General features: G+C 40.4%; 1 protein-coding gene and 1 non-coding gene across 5 annotated transcripts in view; both read left to right on the plus strand.

Annotated features, from left to right (window-relative positions):
- The window catches only part of FRMD4B (FERM domain containing 4B), a 352,299-nt gene that overhangs the window by 253,208 nt on the left and 73,451 nt on the right, over window positions 1-25,640 (plus strand). The window lies entirely within an intron of this gene.
- On the plus strand, window positions 22,225-22,331 carry LOC133046356 (U6 spliceosomal RNA). The gene has a single exon (XR_009690487.1). It is a non-coding gene; the product is annotated as a U6 spliceosomal RNA (small nuclear RNA).

Genomic DNA, 25,640 nt, shown 5'->3' on the forward strand with positions numbered 1-25,640 from the left:
CTCATGTGTAACCTTTGACTCCTTTTATCAGATTGACAACAAATGCTCATTTAAATGATCAGGCTCCTGTCTCTTGTCACTCTCCAGATCACAGACTTAGGATTGAGTGGGGAGCTGGGTGTCAGTCTTTTCAACAAGGTTCTTAGGTTATTCTCCTGAACACCTTGGTTGAAGAACCATTGGATTTTCTGCGTGGTAAACATACAGAAAGTTTAAATACATCTTGAGACTCGCTTTGGGATATATGAATCAAGGTCCAATGATAAGACTTCAAAAAGATGCTTTTTCGTTTCTCCTCCTCTTCTTTCCTGGTAGTTGAAAAAGAAAAAAAGAAAGTGGAAAAACAGGAAGGAGAAAAACAGGAGTTGAAAAAAGTGGAGGAAAAAGAAAAACAGAAAAGTGGAGGAAGGTATGAAATGCATTTCCAGCTCTGAGACTAAAGAGAAGGAAGGAAGCATCCAAAGAGCCTTTTCTCTACATTATCATGAGCCAGCAGTGTACTGGGTGGTGTGCAGTTAAGCATTAATACATTTGATCCTCCTGTAGCCCTTGAAGATGGGGAGACAGTAGAAACAGTGTCAGACTTTATTTTTTGGGGCTCCAAAATCACTGCAAATGGTGACTGCAGTCGTGAAATTAAAAGACGCTTACTCCTTGGAAGGAAAGTTATGACCAACCTAGACAGCATATTAAAAAGCAGAGACATTACTTTGCCAACAAAGGTCCGTCTGGTCAAGGCTGTGGTTTTTCCAGTGGTCACGTATGGATGTGAGAGTTGGACTGTGAAGAAAGCTGAGCGCCGAAAAATTGATGCTTTTGAACTGTTGTGTTGGAGAAGACTCTTGAGAGTGCCTTGGACTGCAAGGAGATCCAACCAGTCCATCCTAAAGGAGATCAGTCCTGGGTGTTCATTGGAAGGACTGATGCTGAAACTGAAACTCCAATACTTTGGCCACTCATGCAAAGAGTTGACTCATTGGAAAAGACCCTGATGGTGGGAGGGATTGGGGGCAGGAGGAGAAGGGGATGACAGAGGATGAGATGGTATGATGGCATCACCAACTCGATGGGCATGAGTTTGAGTAAACTCCGGGAGTTTGTGATGGACAGGGAGGCCTGGCGTGCTGCGATTCATGGGGTCGCAAAGAGTCGGACATGACTGAGCGACTGAACTGAACTAAACTGAACTGAGCCCTTGAAGAAGGAATCTATCCCTTTTTCCAAATGAAAGAACTGAGGCACAGAGAAGTTAGGTAGTTTGCTTAACATCACAGAGCTATTATGTGGGAAAAGTGTCCTTGTCAAATTATACCAGCAGGAGACCATGGACCTTAAAAGCACCTTCCATTTACCTCAACTGCCCCTTTTAGGGGAATGCTCAATAATTTGGATCTCAGGAGCTACTGTTACAGAATGGGCTGGTCATAGCACTAACAAGTATTGAATACATATAATTTGCTAGGCACTTACTGTGTGTATTCATGCATTCAGTTCTCATTCCAACCCTCATATATAAGAACCTATTAGGTAAAAATCTATTATTATCCCCCATTTTACAGATGGGAATATTGAGGTACAGACGTTAAATAACATACACAGACTCACATTGCTAATAAGTGGAGGAGCCAAGATTCACACCAGGCAGTATGATGCCTGAGTCCATGAGGTTAGCCATAAGACATCCTGCCTCTAGATGGGTGACGGCTGTCTGCCCACTGCCCATGAGGGGGGCATATTTGTGGCATCCTCAGTTTCAGCTCCCTCTTTCTCATTTTCCAAATGTTGTTGTTCATGTCGATACTCTTAGCCTGTGGTTAATAAGGTGCCTCTGTTCATTAGGGGTCAAATGGCTTTGACCCCTTTGACAGCCTGGGCTAGGTAGGGGACAAAGCACTTCTGAAAGAAGATTTCAGAAGGGCGCTAGTGCTCGGGTTGATACAGAACGTTTGGAACTACCCATATGGTTCAAGAGTTCCCCAGAAGAGAGCTGTTGTCTGAGCTGTCTGTTACGTGCAGGCTCCCAAACCTGTTTGGCTTCCTTGGGGAGAATGCAGAGGGGCACACCTTGCCTGCACACAGCCACCTCCTGTGCCAGATGGTGATGATGGGGAAATGACAGTACTGATGCTGAGGAACCCTGGGAGCCCTCTGTGTGTGGGCTGTTGGACAACCTGCTTGGAAAAGCCTCAAATGCATGAGAAACCCTGCAGATTTGCCCTCGGTGGTGATTTTTGCAGGTCCCTTCAACCATACCTGTGATTTAATAACCAAACCATTTATCACTACCATACCTTTGAAGACATGCTTGCAAAATTAAAATAGTATTGGCCACCTTATCTCTTTGGGTATATATGTTGTTGTTGTAGTTGCTCGGTCCTATCCAACTGTTTTGCAACCCCATGGACTGTAGTCCACCAGGCTCCTCTATCCATGGGATTCTCCCGGCAAGAATACTGGAGTGCGTTGCCATTTCCTTTTCCAGGGGATCTTCCTGACCCAGGGACTGAACCTGGATCTCCTGCATTGGCAGGCAAGTTCTTTACCACTGCATTATTATAATCATGAGATGACAGAAAATGGAAAAGCAAGTGGGGTTCAGTAGGTGCTCTGTGGCAGAGACCATGCATGGGCAGGGGTGGGGATGAGGTGGAGGATGGGAAATGGACTTACTAAGAGCTCGAAGTGATTTTTTTTCCTGTATCGCCTCCTCTAAGCCTCAAATTCACCAATGCTGTTATTTATTATTACTTTAACAAATGTGCAAACGGAAGCATAAATAAGGTAAATTTGACCATGGTTAAATAGCTCATTAGTTGTGAAGTCATCACTAGGTAATCTGGCTGCAGAAACCGTAATATTTGTCTTCATTCATTCAATAAAAAAAACTATTGTGTTCCAATTAAGGGCCAGGATTTCTAGTGAGTGCTGTGTTATCAGTGGAGTATTTAGTACTGCTACCTTCCCAAGGCCCACGCTAAGTCTTGAAGAGTCTCTCACTTGTACATTTGTATGTGGGCATGTGTTGTGTTCATTTTAAGGGCAATATGATGGTTTGTTGTTCAGTCACTCAGTAGTCCAACTCTGCAACCGACCCCATGGACTACAGCCCACCAGGCTTCCCTGTCCTTCACTATCTCCCAGAGTTTGTTCAAATTCATGTCCATTGTGTCGGTGATGCCATCCAACCATCCCATCCTCTGTTATCCCCTTCTCCTCCTGCCTTCAATCTTTCCCAGCATCAGAGTCTTTTCTAATGTGTCAGCTATTCACACCAGTTGGCCAAAGTATTGGAGCTTCAGCTTCAGCCATCAGTCCTTCCAATGAATATTCAGGGTTGATTTCCTTTAGGATTGACTGGTTTGATCTCCTTGCTGTCTGAGGGACTCTCAAGAGTCTTCTCCAGCACCACAATTTAAAACATCAATTCTTCGATGCTCAGCCTTCTTTATGGTCCAACTCCCACATCCGTACATGACTATTGGAAAAACCATAGCTTTGAGTATATGGACCTTTGTTGGCAAAGTGATATCTCTGCTTTTCAATATGCTGTCTAGGTTTATCATAGTACTTTGAATAAATGTAGAAATATGAGTGAGCCACACATTAGGAATGCTCTTAAAGAATAGAGTTGTTGCAGGGCTGTCTGGTCACATTTATTTTTATCCTCCTTTTTACCCCATTTCTTGACCGAGGCCTTATTAGGTGTGCCCTTTCTTCAGGAGACGCAGGGAGGGGCTCAGCCCCAAGCATGCTTTGGCCGCACATGCAGGGTTAGAACATGCTACACAATGTCCTCACTCTGAATGCTGTTTGCATATAAGCGTGTGAACCTCCAGGTACCAGAGCTCTCTTAAAAGCCCCTTCATGGCAGTTTGGCCACTTCCATGACAATAAAGAGGACATCTTTTCACCTAGCACTCCGCCAACTATAGGAATTAGTGCATAGAAGATACTACTGAAGTATGAAACGATAAATAGTAAAAGCTCTTAGATTATTATTTCTAACTGGGCTTCCCTTATAGCTCAGTTGGGAAAGAATCTGCCTGCAATGCAGGAGACCTGGGTTTGATTCCTGGGTTGGGAAGATCCCTTGGAGAAGGAAATGGCAACCCACTCCAGTATGCTTGCCTGGAAAATCTCATGGACAAAGGAGCCTGGCGCGTTAAGAATCCATGGAGTTGCAAGAGTCGGATACAACTTAGCGACTAAACCACCACCAACAGCAGGAAACTGAAGACTGCCTAATGTGCTTCAATAAGGATTAGTTAAATAAGTGACAGATCGTTCATGTGGGAAGAATTCTGGGCAGCCATTAGAAAGGGAAAATAGCCCTTCTCAACTGCTGGGGAAGCATGTACGAACTGCATTGTTGAGTTTAAAAAGAATCAAGCTAACAGAACAATAAATATAGTATGATTGTCTTTTAACTTTAGTATTTTGATACATATATATATATAGAGAGAGAAGTATTCATAAGGAAAAATAGAAAAAAATGTATTGCATAGTATGTGTATGTGTATGCGCTCAGTCATATCCCACTCTTTGTGACCCTATGAACTGCAGCTCACCAGGCTCCTCTTTCTGTGGCACTTTACAGTAAGGAATACTGGAGTGGGTTGCCATTTCCTCCTCCAGATCTTCTTGACCCAGGGATTGAACCTGCATCTCCTGTGTCTCCTGCATTGCAGGCAGATTCTTTACTGCTGAGTCACTGGGGGAGCCCATTGCATAGTATACATTTTTATTATCTCTGAGAGCAAGATTATGGAAGGATTTTTGCTTTCTCAGTAATGCTTTTCTAAATATTTTTCTAACAGGATACTTGAATTTGTTTTATATAAGAAAAACAGACAAAAACAATCAATGTCCTTTATCGCTTTTAAACTTTCTCTCTTTAAAACTGCATGAAGAGAATAAAACCATTGTGCTGATCATTCTCCCTCCGTTAGAAAGAAATACTCAGTTATCTTTGTCACTGGACAAAGCTAAGTGGAAGCTGAAAATTCCTAATTGCTTTATCTAGAAAAGTAAAAGGTCTACTCTTAAGACAACTGACTGTAATTTGTCAATTGTAATCAGACGCTTTTCTGTTGTAAAAATATACTTGTTGATTGTAGAACATTTAGAAAATGTAGAAAAGGACAAAAGAATGTTAGGAAGGAATCAATCCATAATCCTGATGCCAGCACGTTAGTTGTATTAGTGTCACCTATTTCTTTCTTTGAGGTATGTATTTTTCTTTGTTGGGATCAGTTGCTGCCTGCATTTTACATTCAGTGAGACTTTTAACTTTTTAAGTATTTTGGCTACGTTGACCTCATCTTGTCCACTTTTCTTCCTATTATCTGTATGTTCTTGTGTTGTAAGAGCCAGGAGTCAAGATGGGGGAGGATTTGCAGGGTTGCTTTGAAAATTCGTGTTTTTATTTCTATATTTAATATAGACTTGCACATAGGGAATAGGGACCAGGTTTTTTTATACATTGGAAACTCTAGAACCTAGAGGTTAGGTAAAAGGTTACTGAATGCGTGGATAAGGGAAGAAGTGAATGTTTAAAGAATGAACAAATGGATTCATTTGTTGAAGCATTTGTAGGGTTGAGGCACTATTTATTTATTTTAAATTTTTTTTTTTTAAATTTTTTGGCCGTGTGGCACCGTGTGGCATGTGGGATCTTAATTCCCAAGCAGGGATCAAACCCACTCTCCCTGCATTGGAAGCACAGAGTCTTAACTGCTGGACCACCAGGGAAATCCCATGATTTGAGACATTTTAGAACATAAAATCAGCAAGACTTCATACCTCCCGTCTTGGCCTGCCCCTGCTACCTAGAGAAGCAATATAATGCAGTGGGGGAGAGGTTAGACTGAAACCAGACAGTCTGGATTCAAAAACATGGCTTTGGCTCTAATCTTGGCATGTTACTTATGTTTTCAAGCCTCAGTTTTATTGACTGTAAAGTGAGGATCATAGTTCATACTACAACGGATAAATTAATATATACCAGGTGCATAAAACAGTGTCTAAGGCAGACGTTGTTTTGCTATTAACATTTACACTGTTATTGCTACTGCTCTGACATACCAAACCCCTTCCTAGGACTCACAAGCCCCAGCTCATCTCTCTAGCCTCTGCCCCACTCACCATGTTCATACTGAAATAACTCCTCGTTCACAGATTAATACCAGCTTTCTCAAGTTTCTGTGCGCTTGTAATATATTTGTTCGTGTTGTGCTGTCTTTCTCTTCCTCATGTCCTTCTTTCTCTGCTGAATGTTTCTCTTGCCTTTCGTTTCCCTCTGATCAATTTCCACTCATGCTTCTGAACTCAGCTCCAGAGTCGCCACCCCGCCACCCCTTAACGGATTCTTCCCTTCTCTTCCCTTCCCTTAAATCCCTGAAGAATTTAAGTTCCTCCCACTTTGAAAATATCCTCTAAATACTTCTGTAGCTCTCTTCCCATTGTGGGGAATTACTCATTTTTATACCTGCTTCCCCTGCAACTGGATTGACACCTTGGGACCAGGGTCGGCTCTTACTCAGCTTTACATCCCAACCTCTGGCACAAAGACAGGCATATGCTATAGACCCTCAATAAATATGTGTTAAGTGAGTAAAGTAAATGCAGTTTACATTCACAACTAAAATGATCAGATTTTGCAAAATTGGCTTTTTTTAAATTAATTAATTTATTTTAGTTGGAGGCTAATTACAATATTGTGGTGGTTTTTGCTTGAAAAAGATTGAGCCAGAATGAAAAGCAGTTCTGAGTAACAACCTTAAGATTAGACCTTTTCAGCTTTCTATCTTAATTTTGTTTTCACTGTCTAAGATGGAGCCAGTGCTCCTACATTCAATTTTCCAGAGTTGATATTGCACCTGTAACCTTGAAATTTAATATACTGAACCTATTGGAATACCATTTGGTGCGTCGCGTGATTGGATTTTAAAGCATAGGAGTCTCAGCTTAAGTACTGTAACCTCTGCTGCTTTATTTACTATAAGGACTTTTTGTAGACATTTAAGAGAATTGCTGTAAAATCAGCTACAGGGGTAGGTTGACATACTTCTCTCCTCTTCAATTCAGACATTTTTTCTTGAAATTTCAAGGAAATACGTCATCAAGAAATTGATTGGCTTTAAGATGGAGGAGCATTGCAAGTGTATGCAAAGGGAGTCCAGTTAGTCCTAAAACTTCATTTTAGCTAAGTTTTCCAATATGTTGTTCTATCCCTGCCATTCAGTCAAACTCTGAATATCGTTGGCTTTCCTTTCTCCTTCTTACTAAAGTCAAAGTTACCATACCGTCATTCAGTCGCTCAGCCATGTGCGGCTCTTTTCTACCCCCTGGACTGCAGCACACCAGGTTTCCTTCTCCTTCACCATCTCCTGTAAGTTTGCTCAAACTCATGTCCATTGAGTCGGTGATACCATCCGACCTTCTCGTCCTCTGTCGTCCCCTACTCCTCCTGTCTTCAGACTCCCAGAGTCAGCTCTTCTCCTCAGGTGGCCAAAGTATTGGAATTGCAGCTTCAGCCATCAGTCCTTCCAATGAATGTTCAGGGTTGATTTCCTTTAGAAGTGACTGGTTTGATCTCCTTGCAGTCCAAGGGACTCTCAAGAGTCTTCTCCAACATCACAGTTTGAAAGCATCAATTCTTTGGTGCTCAGCCTTCTTTATGGTCCAGCTCTCGCGTCCATACCATATAAGCAGCAGCGAAGGAGGAGTGGAAGAAAAGTTGGAGAAATGAGTCATTCCAAAAGTCAATAATGAGGTCATGAGTAATCAGCCTGTTACTTTTTTGAGCGGGAAATATTCTCCTAAAACCTAGAAAGATATTTGATAATTTATTATTGTTCCAGCTGCCTGTTCATGACAAAGAGACTTTTTAAAAATAATTTTATTTATTTATATTTATTTTTGGCTGCACTGGGTCTTCACTGCTTTGTGCAGGCTTTCTCTAGTTGCACCGAGAGGGGGCTACTCTCTAGTTGCAGTGCTCAGGCTTCTCCTTGAGGTGGCTTCTCTAGTTGCAGAGCACAGGCTCTGGGCATGTGGACGTCAGTAGCTGCAGCACTTGGGTTCAGTCGTTGTGGCAGGCAGCCTTTGTAGTTGCATCTCGCGTGCTTAGTAGTTGCGGTGGATGGGCTTAGTTGGTCGGCAGCATGTGGGATCTTCCTGGACCAGGGATCAAACCCCTGTCCCCTACATTATCAGGTAGATTCCTATGCACTGTGCCACCAGGGAAGTCCACAAAGAGGCTTTTTGAAAAGTACACATTCATGGTAAGATCTATTAATGTCCCTGTTTACAATGCCTTAAAAGAGAGGAATTAGTCTCAGCTCACCTAACAGAACATGAAGCATATTCCTCTGTAACCAGTCCATAACTGTCAGCATCTCATTCATGACTCTTATCCTGGAATTATTCCATGTAGTTCAACAACCAACAATTTGAGTCCTTACCAAGGACTAAGATATATCCAGTCTGTCTGCGAGCCTGGTAGAGTTTTAGCATTTGGAATCTGAGAGTGTTTGCCTATGTGAATGTGTGTGTTTTAATCCTCAAGCTCAATTTCAAGGTGCTGAAATTATTTAATGGGTCAGTAACAGAAACTGAATTTTGCAGGATGTAGGTTCTGTCTACAGAGAGGTGAGCACACTTTCTCAGAATAACTAGCCATGAGTATTTACCCAGTGAGATCACTAAGCTAAACAGCAGAGTTGGTTTGAAGACTAGCCAACCCATGAGGAAGAAGGAAATCGAATGCCCTATTCTAAAGGGCTGTTGGGAGTTTTATAATCAATATTTCACTTTGCCCTGTTTCATGTGGTTTTCCCTCTATGTTTTCCTAACATTTAAATTACCTGTCTTATACTGTGAATATTGAGATCTGTGCTGCCTTGTGCATTTGTCTCAATGAAAGTTTTCATAATAATAGCTTATAACACATGTCATTTATAATCCTCAGGGGCCTGTCACATGTGCTTTGTCACTTGCCTTTACCACCTCCGTGAGGTGCTAAAGAGGAAATTGCTGAGTCCTTGGATGAAAAATCCAAGGCCCGCCCCAAGAGGCAAAAGAACATGGTCTTAGAGTATAAGGGAAATGCACTCCAGTTGGCACTGCCCGGGTTAGATTTACAAAGAATGAATTATTTGTTCATTGATAGTTTGCCAACACAAGTAGGCACTCAAATATTTGTTAACTACATTGAAAAGAGCCAGTAAATGAGCTGGAAGATTTGCATTTCATAATGGTGCTATTTAACATGACTTACCTTAAAATATTTAAACTTTTGGTAAATACTTTTTTGGCAAATCATCATCTCAGAAGGGGGCCAAAAGAATAGCATTGTAGCTAAATTGTCACTCACAAAAAGTCATAAAACTTAAAAATTGCATAGTGAATGTTTAGATGATGGAAAGAGGAGGTAGATGGTCCATTCAGCCGAAAATCTAATATCTTAAAATCTAGGAATGGATGAAAAGACCCTGAAAGATACTTTCTCAATATATTATAGAAATCAAATTTCTTTGTATGGTTCCTGCTTTTGAAAATGCTTAAGTTGACATCCTTGAAGACTCAAATGTTGTATTTCAAAAGGAGCGTAGCAAAGAAACTTCTAAAAACTTATTTACCCATACCCATTCTCTCTCTGTGTCCATCCATTTCCCTGTCCACGTATCATCTATTTTTTTCAACCCATGCTAGAAACAGATGTTGTTTGCCTTTCTGCCCTGTTACACATGTTTAAGAGACCTAAGGAGGAGGTTTGCAAAGCTATCTTTATACTTTTCAGAAAGAAGAAATTGAATGGGAGACTTTCATAATTAAAGAATCTTAATATTAATGTTTTACAAAATAAATTCATTGGGAAATAAACCAGGCTACCCATTTCATTAAACCTGTTGAATCAGCCGTAAATAGTTGCAATTTTAAATTTATTAAGAGTGCATGAAGCATATAAGAGCATGAATTACGTCCCAGCTGGAGTGAAGTCAGTAAATATTTTGTGGATATTAGACACTAACCAGGAGTGTCTTGTTCACTCCTTGGAGAGCCAAAGTATGGGCTCAATACGTGACATGGCAGAGGTGGGGGGGCACTGTGGAGAGTTGGTCCCAGCTTGAATCCTGACAGCACACTGAAAGGGTAGGTGGCCTTAAGTAAGTCTACTGTGATCTCCTAGTCTTTAGTCCCCTGACCTGTGAACTGAGGTAATATTAATATCTCCTCATGGGCTTGTCCCAAGGAGTCAATGAATTAATATATGTCAACCTCTAGGAACCTCTAGATAATTAGCACTTACATGTTTCTCATTTTTGTTGTCATTGTTATTGACAGTATTCTTCCAAAATTCCCAAGGGGACTCTTATAAGCTGTTACCATTTATAAGAAGAAAGTGTTAGTTGTTCAGTCCTATCTGATTCTGCAATCCCATGGACTGTAGCCCCCCAGGATCCTCTGTCTGTGGAATTCTCCAGGCAAGAATACTGCAGAAGTTGAGCATAAATAACCACAGTTATGGCGTAAAAGGAGGATATTGGTGAAAACAATTTAAATGTGGCATACTCTATTGAGAAAAAAAATAATAATAAATGGGAGGACCAATCAAATGGAGGCACAGTAGTCCTAAAAATAAAAGTATCACTGCATGTGCACTCCTGCAAAAAAGCATCTAGAATATTAGGATAGGATACTAACTTTGGTGGGGCTTATTTATTCAAAAGCTTTATTTTAACATCATGACCATAACTTTCTTTCTTGTGATTCATCCTTTTCTCCCTCTAATCATCCTTGATTATCTTGTAAGCACCTTGCACTTTTTTTTTATATGACTAGTTTTTCTTCAGGACACTCCACTGCTACAAATTCAAACTGTAATCATAAATCAGTGCCAGGGTGCATTTAAACAATTAGAATGCTGTAATTAACATCTGCTGTGTATGTAATCTAATAATGCATAAAGATAAGTACAGAAGCAGAGAGCTAGGTTCTGAGTGTCTAATGACGGTTATTCATCTGTTCTCCAATTGTCTTCCCTCTTATTTATCAGCTGTGGGTGCCTTAGAATCTCCATGCCTATTAGCAGCAGAGCCTGACCTATTTAGGCTCCCCTTTCTTGCATCTCTTAATGATTTGGCTGTAGATCACCACACCTCTCATTTTCAGAGCAGTCTTATAAACACTCCCCCCCTTGCTTTGCAACTGTGTTGATGCGAGAGTTTATTAAAGGGATTCAGATATTGTTGGCAGGATGGTGGAGCCAGTCTCTCTGATGTTTGGCCATGTGACAGTTTCATTCTTCTTGGGTTCAAAAGGAATAAAGCAGAGCCTCCAGATCTCAGAATAGGAGGGGAAGTAAAGGGAATTAGATGGAGGAAGACTCGTAGTTCTGATATATTTTTGCAGCATCATCTGGTAGAAACTTATTATTGAAAGGTTTGGTGGTTTTTTCCTAAGTATAGATTAATCCATTTAAAAATATTTATGGTCCACTGTGTGCCAGGCACCACACAGGTGCTGTGTGTACAGGGGTGACTTGTAACCTTGTAAAACGAGGGTCCCCAACATCCAGGTTCTAACGCCTGATGATCTGAGGTGGAGCTGATGGAATAATAATAGAAATAAAGTACACAATAAATGTAATGCACTTGAGCCATCCCAAAACCACCTCCTCCAATCTGTGGGAAAATTGTCTTCTGCAAAACTGGTCCCTGGTGCCAAAAAGGTTGGGGACCACTGACTTAAGTAGATCTCTGGCCATGTGGGGTTTAGAGTTTTATGAGATTAATACCATATTTCACAAATTGTATCTAATACACGGTTCCCATTCACACTGTCTTAGTAATTAACTTTTGAGCTAGTTTGTTTTTGTTTTTTCCTTTTCGGGACCAGGCTGCATCTAGGATCACACATTGCTCTTAGATGTCATGACTCTGTAGTCTCCAAAATGGGAAACAGATGTCCAGTCTTTCCTTGGCTCTTCTTACTCTGGTATTTTTTAAAAGCAAAGGCCTTTTGCCTTGAAGACTGTCTCCCAACTTGTGAAATACGGATTTGTCTAATTGAACGATTCCAGACATACAGCATGTTGGGGATGTCTCCGAATCATCTGAGAGATTGGCAAAACTACAGAGACCCACAGCCTGCCCTGTTTCACCCTATCCTGCTTCATGAGTCTGGGCCTCTCTGTCCTTTATGGCTTTCTTGGTAACTCTACTATATAGGAAAGTTTCAGAGCCATGAGTCTAATATAATTTCCTTGTGGCAAGAATACTACGTAAGTGATGTTGTGTCTTTCTCAGTATGTCTCTCACAGGAGACTTGCGATGGCAGTAGGCTTTGCTTTTGGTGAAGGTGGTATCTGCCTGGAATTCCCTGGTGGTCCAGTGGTTAGGACTCAGCGCTCTCATTGCCATGGCCTGGATTCAATCCCTTGTTGGGGAACTGAGATCATGCAAGCCACACAGTGTGGGTAATATCTGCCAGATTTCTCTTCGTCTTTTCTCCTTTGTAAGTACTAACTTGTCTGGAGTCAACACTTTGAGACTGTTTGATCATCCTGTTTCCCAACAGTCTTTGACACAGTAACCTTGGCCTCCAGGGATGTTCTTGCCTAAGCCAGTTAGTTCTATGATTGTTGTTGTTCAGTCCCTAAGACCTGTCTGACTCTTTGTGACCCCATGGACTGCAAGCACTTCAGGCTCCTCTGTCCTTCACCAACTCCTGGAGTTTGCTCACATTCATGCTCATTGAGTCAGTGATGCTATCTAACTGTCTCATCCTCTGCCACCCTGTTCTCCTTTTGCCTTCAATCTTTCCTAGCATCAGTGTCTTTTCCAGTGAGTCAGCTCTTCACATTACCTGACCGCAGTATTAGAGCTTCAGCAACAGTCCCTCCAATAAATATTTAGGGTTAATTTCCTTTAGGATTGACTGGTTTGATCTCCTTGTAGTCCAAGGGACTCGCAAGAGTACTCTGGTTAGTACTATGATATACAGTGATTGTAAATGGTGATTCACTGTTTCTATCACCTTCAATATTTATTAGCAATCATCTGTAAAGAGTAATTTTCCTGTCTTCTCCTTTCTACCTTTTAAAATATTTTTAAGTATCAGCATGAACTTAGGGACTTTTTTTCCCCCCTCAGTGTATTTTAATCTCCTCTCTTATTCATTTTGATTCTCTAACTGCTCCCACTGCCATAGCCTTGGAATCAGCCCTTTTGCTTTCAGTGGACAATGGTATCTGGAAACCAGGGTCTCCTTGGAATTTCATTCCAAGAACAAAAATATGTGCCACATGTTCACCAAAAAATAACATGCATTTCACAAACCATACCTGGGCTCCACCGTGGGAAAAGATGATCTGATTCACTTATTCTCATTTCCATATCCTTTTTTCTCATTTCCATATCCGTATATTCAGTTCTGTTATCCTCCCACAACCCAACACTAATTCACATTCTGCATACTTTTTTCTCTTGGCTGTTATCTTCATTGTGATCTAGTTTCTGAGAAGCAGTCCATCCAGATACTTTGGTCCTACTGCTTATGTCTTTGAAACTGTGATACACACCCATGAAAACAGCTGCACTTGGTTGTTCTCATGGTTCAGATAGCTGGAAATCAAGGCAAATCAACTGTATGTGAGTCAAGACATATAAGAAGCCTTCCTTTTTTTTAAAGGAAAGGTAAAAATTCTCCCTCTCATAACTTTTTCTGTCACTGCTCTTCTAGTTGATATTCTACAAATGTTCTGAGTACTTGCTGCCTGCCAGGCAGTGTTCTAGGTCCTGGAGATATAGCTAGGGCCAGAATAGATAAAAACCCATGCCCTGGGAGCTTTTTTTTTTTTTCATTTATTTTTATTAGTTGGAGGCTAATTACTTTACAATATTGTAGTGGTTTTTGCCATACATTGACATAAATCAGCCATGGATTTTAACGTATTAGATAGAGGTGATGGTGGATATGTAGAAAGACAATAAAGAAGATAAGTAAGGTTATACTGCATTCGAAGGTGGAAACACGGTCACCACACACAGTAGCACAGGTTACTCAGTTCCCAACTTTGTACCCAGAAGAGACGTTGGACCTGAGCAACTCAGGATCAAACTGACATTAAGTAAAATGGGAAAAATGGGAAGGACTGAGGTTAGAACGGTAGTTCTGTTTTTTCCCTTATCTCTATATTAAAGTGTACACATAGGAAAGTGTATATAATTGTAATTATATTACAATTGTGCAGTAATTGTGCAGCTCAGTGAACTTTCACAAATTGAACACCTACATGCGACTAGCATCACTGTCAAGGAAACAAACATTACCAATACGTGAGAAGTCTCTCACGTGTTGTTCCAGTCATTAATTCCCCAACTACCAAGACTTATATTAGCATTTATTAGTTTGGGCTGATTTTGTATTTTATAAAACTGAAGTCCTACAGTTTATACTTTTTTAACGTATGGCTTCTTTTGCTCAAATTATATTTATGAGATTCATTCATGTTGCTGTGTGTAGTTGCAGCCAGTTTATTCATTTTCCCCACTGAGTGGCAGATCAGAGTATGAATATACCGCAGTTTACTGGCTTCCCTGGTGGCTCAGCTGGTAAAGAATCCGCCTGCAATATGGGAGACCTGGGTTCAGTCCCCGGGTTGGGAAGATCCCTTGGACAAGGGAATGGCTACCCATTCCAGTATTCTGGCCTGGAGAATTCCATGGACTGTATATCCATGGGGTTGCAAAGAGTCGGACATGACTGAGCGGCTTTCACTTTCACATTTACATAAATGGGCTTTTGGGTAGCTTGCAGTATTTGATTATCACAAGTGGAACTGCCATGATGATCCTAGCACCTGCTTTTTAGAGGACATATGTAAACATATTTGTTATGTGTGTACCTAGGAGTAGAATTGCTGTACCATAGTGCGTGTGTGTGGCATGCTTTAGTGGACCTTGCCAAAAAGTTAATCCAGAACTAACTCAAGTTGGTCCACTGGCATTGTTTGGAAGGAGTGCTATTTTGATGTGTTAAGTAAAATGTCTTCTTTAGTACAGTGCCATCAGCTATACCACCATACATTGCAAAGAACTGCACCAAAATATTATTTACAATTTCACTACATGTCTAGGAAATAAAAATAAATTAGCCAAAGTTTATTAGCATTATTGGCTTTGGTAAAGAAATTGAATATAAGTTAAATACACTAAAAATAATAATAATAATCCTACATAAGGATAACCAGATTAACAGAATGAAAAAAAAGTGGCCTATTTATATAGGAAAATGTAAAAGACTGATTATTAATCCTGACACAGATGTAGGTGATCTTCATGTTATATCATAAAACTTTATGATCACTTTAGAGCAATTTCAATAGAGATGTGTTATAGTTCCAAAGAGGAAGACAAACTACTGTATCTTTTTAAAAACTTGATGAGATTATTTTTAAATTTTCTTTAAAAACATAAGTGGAAAAGAATGTCAAAGATTATTATGGAAAGTTAAAGCCTTTCTCAGATCCTGAGACATAGTATAAAGGAAGAGTGATTAAATGTTATGGAACTACATAAAAATTGAGCAGTGTCCCAGACCAAAGTAGAGAGCCATAGATATAATGATATATATAAGGATGTAAAAAGCAACACGGTAAACATCAGTGCAGAGAGATTAACACTGAGTCTTGAGGGGCTACTCTTCATGATAAATGCTTTATATTTATACTTCATGCTCCAGACAACTCAGTACTTCAATTTTATCACTCCCCATTTTGCGGAGGAGTAACTGAGGAGTTTCAGGAAAAAATTACATACTCAAGGGCCCATAGATTCTTCCAGTGTGGGAGGCCCAAGTCCAGTCTGACTTCACAGGAGGAGAGAACGCCAGAGGGGAACAGCTTGAAGGACACAATTTCAGCTCCATAGACCAGACAAAGAATTAATATTGGTAGCTCAAGTTGTAAAAATAAATTCTCAAATAGGTAAGTGAAAAAAAGGGTCATTTCACAGATAGGCAATAGTAAATAATAGGCAATTGCAAGGGAAATGCTGAAGTTGGTTAGTAATAAAAAAATTACAAGCTGAAACAATTTTGCAGTATTATTTTGTACCTTTCTAATTAGCAAAATCAGTTTTTTGATTTGATGTGGTTTATAAAATATATATACATTTCCCTAAGGTGAAAAAATTAGTAAGCATGTTTGATATCTTGATCCAGGTGATGGTTATGTGAGTATATACACACATCAGAATTCTTCAAGCTGCACAGAATTGTGTATTTTACCATATATACTTCAATAAAAAGGGGGAAAAAACTCTAAAATATGTTAAGTGATGAAATAAGAATTATTTGTGAGAAAACAAAGGTGGAAATAATTAGATGCTGCCAGGTTAAGGTTGGTGTAAAACATTCAACATGGTGAGTATAAAGCATTTAGCCACAAATTTGAAATACACTTTCTAAGAGCCAACGCTCGAGGGTGTTACAATCACTTACATAATGCACAATGGTCATTAAGGTTAAAAAGAAAGCAGCTGCTGAAAGGAACGTAGTTATCACTGGTCCTAAGAATCAGAAACTGCTCTCATGGGTCCCCGTAAAGGGATATTATATGGTGTAATCAACCACGTCCTGAACAACACACCTAAAGTTACTAAAATACTGAGTTTCTGAGGCTTATTTCTTATTTTGTTTCTCAACATAAGCTAGAGGAGTGGTGCTTGGAACACAGTTTTTTTTTTAAAAAAGCGTTTTACCTGGGGAAATCCTTCTGGTTCTGGTTTGTAGGTTTCTGATGATTCTAGCTTAATCTAGGAATAAACAGTGAATCTAGAGCAACGGTTCTTAATTCGTCTTCCCAAAGGAACCCTTTGGCAACTCTGGAGACGTTTTTGGTTGTCTCAGCTGGGGGAGTCTGCTACTGGAATCAAGTGAGCAGAGGCTGGGAATGATGCTTAATACTCTACAATGTACAGGACAGATCACCTACCCCCATGGAGAAATTATCTAACTCAAAATGTTAGTTGTACTGAGGTCAATCTGAAAGAATGAATGGAAACAATGTTCACTGAGACCATCCTCTGTGGACATTGCCTCTCACAACTAGCTTGGATGAAAAAGGAGAAAGTACTGGTTTATTTACACATGGGAAGGAGGGAGTGCAAGTGTGGTATTTATGGCCTGGCCCTTTAGGGGCATGATAACTTCTAGAAGATAGGAAATTTTATTTCCTATCACCGTTCACCAGGAAAGTATGTTTTTATGGCCTAGCAAGAACCGTCTTGTTAGATGGTTCAGTTCAGTTCAGTCACTCAGTCGTGTCCGACTCTTTGCGACCCCATGAGTTGCAGCACGCCAGGCCTCCCTGTCCATCACCAACTCCTGGAGATTACTCAAACTCATGTCCATCGAGTCAGTGATGCCATCCAGCCATCTCATCCTCTGTCGTCCCCTTCTCCTCCTGCCCCCAATCCCTCCCACCATCAGGGTCTTTTCCAATGAGTCAACTCTTCGCACGAGATGGCCAAAGTATTGGAGTTTCAGCTTCAGCATCAGTCCTTCCAATGAACACCCAGGACTGATCTCCTTTAGGATGGACTGGTTGGATCTCCTTGCAGTCCAAGGGACTCTCAAGAGTCTTCTCCAACACCACAGTTCAAAAGCATCAATTTTTCAGTGCTCAGCCTTCTTCACAGTTCAACTCTCACATCCATTCATGACCACTGGAAAAACCATAGCCTTGACCAGATGGACCTTTGTTGGCAAAGTAATGTCTCTGCTTTTTAATATGCTGTCTAGGTTGGTCATAACTTTCCTTCCAAGGAGTAAGCATCTTTTAATTTCATGGCTGCAATCACCATCTGCAGTGATTTTGGAGCCCAGAAAAATAAAGTAAGCCACTGTTTCCACTGTTTGCCCATCTATTTGCCATGAAGTGATGGGACCAGATGCCATGATCTTAGTTTTCTGAATGTTGAGCTTTCAGCCAACTTTCTCACTCTCCTCGTTCACTTTCATCAAGAGACTTTTTAGTTCCTCTTCACTTTCTGCCATACAGGTGGTGTCATCTGCATATCTGAGGTTACTGATATTTCTCCCGGCAATCTTTGATTCCAGCTTGTGCTTCTTCCAGCCCAGCATTTCTCATGATGTACTCTGCATATAAGTTAAATAAGCAGGGTTAGATGGTATTAAGTGTTGATGTGGACCCTTTCCTGCCTGATTGTATACAAAAGTAGTCAGCCAATTGCTCTGGTTTCTCTGTCCTGGCAGAATCCTCCCTCCATGTAGACGTGTCCACAGAAGGTATTAGAGAGGCTCCCAGGATCCTCTAGTACCAACTCATTCATTTGTATCCTTGTCCCACTAGTTCATCTCACTGTTTGCAGGCTTACTAGTAAACCAAGGTAAGAGCATGTAGGTAGCAAACCAGGTATCATTCTTTACAGTTTTTGAACTTTAGCCAGACTTTGAAGTCTGGCCCAGCCTAGCAGTGGATACAGTCGACTACCAATATTAAGATGCTCCTTTCTGTCCATCTACGGTCACTGATTGCCTCTGGTCCACATCTTCCCCTTGTCATTCATCACCAGAGAGATCCCTTAGTTCTAATTTGGAAAATCCCTAGGGAGAAGTCTTTGAACCATCCTCCATCTCTTGCCCACAGAAGGATGATTGTATTTCCATTAGATCCAAATGAGGAAGGAAGCAAGCAGTTCTCCAAAAGAATGGGATGGTCTGCTCTGAAAGTGGGGGCAGGGGGAAGTCAGGGTGGAAGGGAGAGGAAGTCAAAACAAATAGATACCCAACGCTCCAGGAAAATACATCCATTTTTTAACAAGCTTTTTATTTTGAAATAATTTTAGACTTACAGAAGAGTTGCATGAATAGCACAAGAAATGTCAGTATGTTTGCCAAGCCAAATTCACCCATTGTTGACATTTTCCACGTTGGTACTGTTTCTCTCTCTCTCCCCACACACCTCCAAATGTGTTTCATTTTTTACCCTGAACCATTTGCGAGTAAGTTAACACTATTTACCCCTAAATATTTCACGGTGTATTTCTTGGGATCAAGAACATCTCTTACAGAACCATATAACAGCAATCACATTCAAAACACTTAACCTTGAAGCTCTATGTTGCCTAACATACAGTTCAGTTTTATATCAGTAGTACCTTTATAACAGCTTTCCCTCTTGACCCAGAGGGATCAAGCATTTGAGGTAATACACAGCATTTAGTTGCTAGGACTCTTTAACCTTCTTTGCTTGCAGATAGTTCGTCTGCCTTTCTTTGGCATTCATCACACTGACATTTTTGAAGAGAATGGGCCAGATGTTTGTCTGAAGGTTCCTCATAATTAGATCCAGTGATGTATTTTTGGCAGGAAGACTACCCAGCAGTGTACTGGAGCCAGTCAGTACCAACTGTGAGAGCCAATTCTCACATAACTTCCCGACGCTATGTTCTGTAATACTATGATGGCAGCTTGAAATCCACTATGGTGGGAATGTGTACATGTTGATTTCATGGAAATCAACAAACTATGCAAATCCGTTCTTGTTACCCCCTACCCCATTTCTGGTTGTGAAACATTAACATGTACTAGCCCAGCACTGTGTATAGATGAAGTTACGTCCTTTTCAGGGCTTCCCTGGTGGTGCAGGTGGTAATCTGCCTGCAGTGCAGGAGACCTGGGTTCAATCCCGGGGGTCCGAAAGATCCCTTGGAGAAGGAAATGGCTACCCACTCTAGTATTCTTGCCTGTCCAAGATCCTTGGACAGAGGAGGCTGGTGGGCTACAGTCCATGGGATCGCAAAGAGATAGACACAACTGAGCGACTAACACACACACACACACACACACACACATTCTTCTCAGTACATATCATCAGAAGGCACATGATGCTGGTTTTCCTAATTACTGGTGATATCTCATCCCTTGGGTAGGATAGTACTTGTCAGGTTTCACTGTTGAAGAATTCCTGTTTTCCCCTTTGTAATTAATTTTCCCCTGTGGAGTAATCCTTTGTGATCACGTAAATATGCTGACCTGTTTCTCTTCTAATTTTCACCCAATTTTTTTTTTTTTGTAGGTTTTCTTATAAAATTAGTTTTACTTCGTTTTCTTAGGATTTGAATATATACCAAATGAATAGCATTTGAATATATATCTATATATATCAATATATATAAAAAAACCAATCATTATTTTTATTTATTGAAGTTTATTGCCTGCATCAATACTATATCAATCAGTACCTCAGTACTATAATTGTTGCAAACAGTAATTTTTTATCTCTTTCATTTCTTCTACATTTGTTTGTTGATGTTCTGCAAGTTAATTTTTTTTTTTTTTTTTTTTTGTAGATTTAACCCTAAAGTAATAGACTTGGAAACAAACTGGGATTTCTCAACACTTTATCAAGTAGTTCTCAATCCTAATATCTGTGACCAGATTATTAACGTTCACTGCTATAGTGCAGAATAAGTTTCCATGGAGGACTGTATCAATACAGAAAATGCAGAATGGGTCTTCAGAAGTAGCTTTCCCATTCTACTGTCAATGTGTATGTTTGATGGTGACATGCTGTCCTACCAACAGTGTAAGTGGCATTGGAGTCATTTTTCTGGCCTCATCTGATTCCATTTTTACCAGAAGAATGCTTTTAGAAGATTCCTGGTGAGGTTTGCACCGGAGTCATAGCTAATTAAGTTAACTAATGCATGGTAGAGCAGAAAGAGTGCAGAGTCAACATCTGCTGGGAGACTGAGTAGTATACTTCTTGGTCCTGTTCTTCAGTACCATCACTGAGAAGGTAAAATCACAGGAGTCATGTTTTCACTAAGTTCCCTTGCAAGTTCTAAAACGTTCTTTTATTCTCATCGCCTACTTGGGAATCAAAACCTAGAGTTCACCTCATTAGCATGATGTCTTGGTCGACTGGGCTAAGAAGCCCAGGACAAGGATAAGATGTCCAGAGTGCAGCCTGAACTCGGTGACCTAGTGATGGAATCCATGATCCAGTTAAATTAGCAGCGCGACTGTAGCCCCAGCACTTGGTACTGTTTCCTGTTACCTCTGTGCATTCAGCTGCATCATTTGACTCATGCCGCCACTTCTCTTTGTTTATCCTTGACAGTCATGGAAACCCACTGAAGGATCCCATTACCCCTGTCTTTGAGGTGATCCCTTTCTCAAGTGTTAGCTTGCCCAATACCTATAAGGTTACCTCTGTTGCCATGGTTGTAAGTAAAAGAAATGTTCTCTCCAAGAGCAGACTGCCGTTTCTAAAGAACTTTTACCCTTCAGACATGAAATTCTAGAGTTCTGTATAAGTCTTAATTAAGTTTCACCATATGAAAGCACTAAGAACCAGGCAAAATCGTATTATTCTTGGTTCACCCATTGTTTTGGATGAACTCCATGCAAAGGTCAGATAACCTTGACAATCAGTACTGGAACTTAAAATATGTTGCCTTGGATTTCCAGGACAGTGTTTAACTGAAAGGTGAGGTGGGGGCTAAGATGTGTAAAAGAATGTGGGGCTTTGCCAAACCAGGCATTGTCCTCTCCTCCCGGAATGAGACTTTTCAAGGACCCTACCTCTGCATACCCTCCGGTGCCTTTCTCTACCACAATTGTGTTGGGGCCACTGTGTAGGTGGCTGGAGCGGCCAAATTCAGACTTAAATTGAAGAAAGTAGGGAAAACCACTTAGACCATTCAGGTATGACCTAAATCAAATCCCTTACGATTATACAGTAGAAGTGGGAAAGAGATTTAAGGGACTAGATCTGATAGAGTGCCTGATGAACTATGGACAGAGGTTTGTGACATTGTACAGGAGACAGAGATCAAGACCATCTCTAAGAAAAAGAAATGCAAAAAAGCAAAATGGCTGTCTGAGGAGGCCTTACAAATAGCTGTGAAAAGAAGAGAAGCTAAAGGCAAAAGGAGAAAAGGAAAGATACACCTATTTGAATGCAGAGCTCCAAAGAATAGCAAGGAGAGATAAGAAAGCCTTCCTCAATGATCAGTGCAAAGAAATAGAGGAATACAATAGAATGGGAAAGACTAGAGATCTCTTCAAGAAAATTAGAGATACCAAGGAAACATTTCATGCAAAGATGGGCTCACCAAAGGACAGAAATAGTATGGACCTAACAGAAGCAGAAGATATTAAGAAGAGGTGGCAAGAATACACAGAGGAGTGCTCGCTTCGGCAGCACATATACTAAAATTGGAACGATACAGAGAAGATTAGCATGGCCCCTGTGCAAGGATGACACGCAAATTCGTGAAGCGTTCCATATTTTTTAAAAAAGAAAAAAAAAAAAAGAATACACAGAGGAACTGTACAAAAAGGATCTTCACGACCCAGATGATCATGATGGTGTGATCACTCACCTAGAGCCAGACATCCTGGAATGTGAGGTCAAGTGGGCCTTAGGAAGCATCACTACGAACAAAGCTAGTGGAGGTGATAGAGTTCCAGTTGAGCTATTTCAAATCCTAAGAGATGATGCTGTAAAAGTGCTGCACTCAATATGTCAGCAAATTTGGGAAATTCAGCAGTAGCCACAGGACTAGAAAAGGTCAGTTTTCATTCCAATCCCAAAGAAAGGCAATGCCAGAGTATGCTCAAAGTATCACACAGTTGCACTCATCTCACACACTACTAAAGTAATGCTCAAAATTCTCCAAGCCAGGCTTCAACAATACGTGAACCGTGAATTTCCAGATGTTCAAGCTGGTTTTAGCAAAGGCAGAGGAACCAGAGATCAACATCCACTGGATCATCAAAACGGCAAGAGAGTTCCAGAAAAACATCTATTTCTGCTTTATTGACTATGCCAAAGCCTTTGACTGTGTGGATGACAACATACTGTGGAGAATTCTGAAAGAGATGAGAACACCAGACCACCTAACCTGCCTCTTGAAAAATCTGTATGCAGGTCAGGAAGCAACAATTAGAGCCGGACATGGAACAACAGACTGGTTCCAAATAGGAAAAGGAGTATGTCAAGGCTGTATATTGTCATCCTGCTTATTTAACTTATGTGCAGAGTACATCGTGAGAAACACTGGGCTGGATGAAGCACAAGCTGGAATCAAGATTGCCGGGAGAAATATCAATATTAACCTCAGATATGCAGATGACATCACCCTATGGCAGAAAGTGAAGAAGAACTAAAGAGCCTCTTGATGAAAGTGAAAGAGGAGAGTGAAAAAGTTGGCTTAAAACTCAACATTCAGAAAACGAAGATCATGACATCTGGTCACATCACTTCATGGAAAATAGATGGGGAAGCAATGTCAGACTTTATTTTGGGGGCTCCAAAGTCACTGCAGATGGTGATTGCAGCCATGAAATTAAAAGACACTTACTCCTTGGAAGGAAAGTTATGACCAACGTAGACAACATATTAAAAAGCAGAGACATTACTTTGCCAACAAAGCTCCATCTCATCAAGGCTGTGGTTTTTCCAGTAGTCATGTATGGATGTGAGAGTTGGAATATAAAGAAAGCTGAGTGCCAAAGAATTGATGCTTTTGAACTGTCGTGTTGAAGAAGACTCTTGAGAGTCCCTTGGACTGCAAGGAGATCCAACCAGTCCATCCTAAAGGAGATCAGTCCTGAGTGTTCATTGGAAGAAGTGATGCTGAAGCTGAAACTCCAATACTTTGGCCACCTGATGCGAAAAAGTGACTCATTGGAAAAGACCCTTATGCTGGGAAAGAATGAAGGTGGGAGGAGAAGGGCATGACAGAGGATGAGATGGTCGGATGGCATCACCGACTCAATGGACATGAGTTTGGGTAAACTCCAGGAATTGGTGATGGACAGGGAGGCCTGGTGTGCTGCAGTCCATGGGGTCGAAAGAATCAGACACAACTGAGCGCCTGAACTGAACAGAACTGTGTAGGTGAAAAAACCCACAGGTGAGGTTTGTGTTTGCCTCCCTACTCCTCTAGAGCTGTCCCAGCCTGGTACTTTTCATACCTCAGCTCCTCATTTCAGCATTTTTAATGTTTAATGAGTCTTCTAAGTTAGAGAAATATTTGGCAGCCTCCTTTAAAGTATCTGTTTGAGGTCTTTTTATCTGCTGGACTTCCATTTACTAAATTGAAAAGTTGGTGTGTAAAATATTGTTCAAATGACTCATCTAAGGTTCTGATGAAGCAAAGGGGTCACAGGGTGGCAAAGGAGTTGGCAATAATTTTCAATATATTTTATTCATCTTTAGTTGTTGTTTTTTTAAATATTTGAACTAACACACTTGATCTCCTCTCCAATTTTAAGACAAATTTGACTTAACGGGGTCAGATCTAATTTCAAACTCAAAGATGTTTTTTAGCCCCCGCCCCCGCCCCACAAGCTCCCCTCCCTCTGCATGAGTTTCTTTTTCTTTGAAGAGAAGGGATTCAGCCTTTCTAAAATTTAAATCTTGATCAGCACCTTCCTCACCTGTTGGATTAACTGCTTCATCATCTTTCACCAGATTAGAAAACTGCTTGTCTCTTGCCTGAAAGACAGAGGGCAATTGATTTCTGCAATCAACCTGGCTTCTTTGATTTTATAATCTGTTTCTAGAGATTATAGGCGAGCTTTGAATTCCAAGGCTCTGGGCCTGTCAGCTTTTGAAGCAAAAAACTTTGAAGCAGATCCTCTGCCTTAGGTTTCAGAAGGAATACTTAGATGCTGGAAAATGAAGTTAATTTGTTTTCATTCTGTAATAGAAGGGAAACACAGATAATTATCACTGCTGACACTGTAACATCCCCAATTTGGGGGTTGTATATTTTATTTTATGACTTCTAAAAGAATTATTGTTACTAGTTTTTGTTTTGGGGTGTTTTTTGTTGTTGTTGTTTTGTTTGTTTGTTTTTTTGAGAATCCCAGTCAAATCATTTGGAAACTTGAGAGAAAAGCGTAAACCTTCCAGAAATTCTCACTGAGCTAACTGCTCCTATAAACCTACCTAGTGTGCGTTTACCTTAAAACTACTAAATTACTTACCACTGATACACTTGGTGTAATTACAAAACTCTTCAGCCCAGATTCAACAGGTAGAAAGGAGAAAGAAAAAGTGCAGGGCAATTTGCAGACCTGTGTTCTTAAACACTATGCATTCTGAGTACTAATTATACAGGATTTACACCAGGAGAGGGTTATATGGAATTGTTTTAGCATGTGGTAATGCTTATAAGCTAGCATCTTACCAAAAAAAAAAAGTTTTTAAAATAATGACCGTAGTCTAATACTAAGTGTTGAATTTATCATACAATGCAATAATGGTATTTAAATATGTCATCACATTTAACAAAATAAACGAAGGTATATGTGAGTAGTATTGATAGAGGCACTCCCCCACACACAGACACCCACACTTGTGTATCCCTTCCTGAGTAAGTATTCCTGTTAATTACAGCCTCAAACTCCTATTCTTCTTTGGGATCTTAAAAAATAAAATACTGGAAAAAGGATAAATTAGGATTCATCAGACTTCAGTATAAAGCAACAGAATATTAGTCTTTTAAGCATTTGCTGTAACTGATTCTTAAGGCTTTATATCTTCTCTATAAAACTGTAAATATTAATTCAATAGTCTCATTGACACAGAA

This window comes from Dama dama, chromosome 24 (assembly GCF_033118175.1).
Source record: "Dama dama isolate Ldn47 chromosome 24, ASM3311817v1, whole genome shotgun sequence".
NCBI lineage: Eukaryota > Metazoa > Chordata > Mammalia > Artiodactyla > Cervidae > Dama > Dama dama.